We start from the raw sequence: 3,369 nt of genomic DNA, 5'->3' as shown, positions 1-3,369 counted from the left end.
CCGGAGACCATGCCCTCACCCTGCCATCCCAGCCCCCCCCACGCGGTGGCTGGCCGCTCAGCTGGCTGTGCAGAGGGTCACCCTCACTCCTACCTCGGCCCTGGGCTGGGTCCTCCTTCAGGAAATGATGCTCATTCATAAACCCATGGAGCATTTTGCATTCTGTTGTCTCTGCGATTTGTATCTCATCCAAGAAGCCAAGAAGGCGGGTTGGAGGTGCTGCCCCATCTGTGTGGAAGGAGGGGCCTGGCCCAAAGGTGGGCCACAGCAAAGGCCTCACAGGACCTGGCCACTGTGAGACAACTGCCCGGAGCTAAGCGAGTGGGCCAGGGAGGGTCGGAAGGAGCCCAAGGCCCGCCCTCCCTCAGGCCCAGGTCCCTCTGCCAGGAGGTGGCCCCTGGATCCCAGGGCCCTGGGCATCAGGGTTGGGTGGAAAACACTGGCTGCCCCATATTCCTAGGGGTGGTCAAGGATCTGGAGTGAGTGGTCCAGCCAGGTAGAGCTGAGAGCCGAGGGTCCACACAGGGCCAGTGGGACTAGGAGAGTGAGAGGCTGGGCACGGGGTGGCATCCAAGGCAGGTGCCAATGCAGCAGAACCCACTGGCTAGGCCAGCCACAGGCAACACCATGCCCTGACCACTGGTGTCCATGTGGCCCAGGAAGCAATGTGAGGGCAGGGCCACAGAGTGGGCAGAAGGGAAATGACGGCTGCCCATGCCAGGCCCATAGCTCGTGAGTGGCAAGGGAGGCCCAGAGTGGGGCAAGCTGGGGCAGGCGGGGCAGACACTGCCCTCATACAAGATCAATGCCTGAGCTCAGCTCCGACACAGGCCTCCCAGAGAGGCAGAGCAGGACAGCTGAGGCCACAAGAGGCCTTTGCTCCTGCCAATTCAGGGCAGCCACGCAAGGGGAGACACTGTGAATGGGGGGTGGACCCCGCGGCAGCAAGAACTCAGGGTCTCAGACGCAGCCTCAGTGGTGAGCAGGGGAGGGGAGGACGATCCTGTACAGGGAGCAGGGGAGGGGAGGGTGGTCCTGTACAGGGAGCAGGGGAGGGGAGGACGGTCCTGTACATGGAGAACAGGGGAGGGGAGGGCGGTCCTGTACAGGGAGCAGGGGAGGGTGAGGAGAGTTCTGTACAGAGAGTTGCCGGGGAGCAGACAGTGGCCTTGGACAGTGGCCTTGCACAGCTGCCGGGTCCCATGAAGCCAGCCTCATCCCCCTGCTCCTTGTCCTAGTGGGCTAACTTGTATTTACTCTTCAGGGTCGTTCTTGGCTCCAGGGACCAGAGGGCACCACTGTATCCTGTCCTAGGCTCCCAGGTCACCCTGTCGGGCCTCACTGACTGGGCCCAGCCCTGGCCCTAGCACCCTGCCCCTTGGTCAGTGGCCATTCCGCGATGACCCTTCCCTGGCTGGGGATGTAGGGGCTGGCCCCAACTGACAGCCCACTGCCCGGCACCCTCACCACGTGCTGCCCCTGGAGCTGGTGAGGTGTCAGGAGAGTGGCCCCTCCTCTCAGGGGCGGGGACACCACCGTGACCAGTCCTGCCTGTCGGGGATCCTCTAAGCCCAGGCCTTCCTGGTCTGCTGGGTACCCACGGGGCAGCATACTGGAGTAACCGGATCACAGGTCCCCGGGTTACACAAGCAAGCACAGTGTTCTGGAATGCATCACTAGGCACCACCCAGCGCCCCAGCACCACCACCCACACTTGCCTGGACAGGGGTGGGTGTTGGGGGTCGCCTGTCCTTCCGTGGCAAGCCGAGGAGGGGGCATCCCCTGACTCCCGTGAGGTGAGGGCAGAGCTGCCGGCCTGCGGCGCTGTGACCACGGCCAGGTACCTGGCTCCCGCCTGACTCCATCCCTGCCAGCCTAGACCCATGCTGCACCCCAGGGAAGCTCATCTGGGCCTGGGGCCAGGTGCCCACGAGCCTGGCTGGGGGAGGAGGGTCCCAGGCACAGTTCCTACTGGGTGCCCTTGAGTGCATGGGTGGCTGCGGTAGACCAGAGGATGACACTGAGCTTGGCACCGGCCGGTCCTGGCAAGGCCCTGGACACATTGTCGGGGAGCCCACAGAAGACAGAACCCCGCTGGGAAAGACCAGCTGGTCAGGAAGGTGATGACCACAGCCTGGTGTGTGCCCAGCTGATTGGCACAGAGGGCATGGGGCCTCTGACCCTGGGGGCCTGAGGCTGCCAGGTTCGTGGGAGGAAGTTGGCACAGTGATGGTCAAATGCCGTGGGGCAGACAAAGGCACTCAGAATATCCGGCTCCCTGGCGGGGGAGGGGCTGGGAGCGGCAGCTGCTTCCCAGCCTGGCGGGGCCCCGGGGGACCCACAGGAGGGCTGTGGTCCTCGCAGCTCTGGCATGGGTTCCCGTGTGGGCCATTTTGGGCCTTGCCCCCACGGAATGCCTCCCCAACTCTCCTGTCTAGCCGCCCACCCCAGCCCTCAGCCTCAGCTGCTACAGCAGCGGCAGCCACGGGGCCTGGGAGAGTGGGCCTGCTGGCTGGAGACATTCCAGGCCAGCCAGGCACTGCACGTCCACCCAGGGACCCTCACCTATGGCCCTACGCCACCGCCACCTGCTAACAAACTTTGGGGTCCCCTGAGTATTTTGTGAGCGAACTGGAATGGGGTGTGGTCTTGCTGTGAATGGCCCCACGGGTCTGGGAGGCCAGCTGTGGCCAGAGGTGCAGCCTGGCTCCTGAAAGCCCCTGTTCCCACACCACTGCCGCCATTGGTGGTCCCTAGCTCCTCCACATACAGTGGCCTGGGGCTGTACCCACACTGCCAGATGGGTCTATGTGGCAATGTCAACCTTGGGCATGGTCACCACGGCATGTCCCTGGCCTGACGCACAGAGTGACCCCAGTGGGGGGCTCAGAAATGACCCTTTCAACCCTGACAAAGCCAGAGCAGCCCCTGGCCAGGTCCCTGTGTGTGTGTAGGGTGGGGGGCACAGGAAACTTCCAGAGACCTGGACACTGGTGGCACAGAGTGCCAAGACGCTCCAGTGCTAAGGACACCAGGCAGCAGCCCCCCCAGGTCCCCCTAGGCCCGGGCCATGGCTGCTCCCAGACCTGGACCCTGAGCACCACAGACCTGCAGTGTTGGACTCGGGTCCACCCTGAGACAGTGGCCTGCAGGGACATGGACACCTGAGGGGCTGTCTGCACACACACTGACCCATGCTGAGGGGTGTGGGGGCAGGGGCAGCAATGGCCTGACAAGGACAGGAAGGCACCCAGAGGTCCGGCTCCTTGGGTGCCAGCCCTGCAGGGAGTGCTCAGTGCAGGCCACCGGGCAGGAGCCATGGGTACACCCCACGGCTGCTGAGTCAACACAGACACACACATACACGCA

This window comes from Ochotona princeps, chromosome 4, assembly GCF_030435755.1.
Source record: "Ochotona princeps isolate mOchPri1 chromosome 4, mOchPri1.hap1, whole genome shotgun sequence".
Lineage (NCBI taxonomy): Eukaryota > Metazoa > Chordata > Mammalia > Lagomorpha > Ochotonidae > Ochotona > Ochotona princeps.
Note: the sequence above shows the minus strand (reverse complement) of the source record.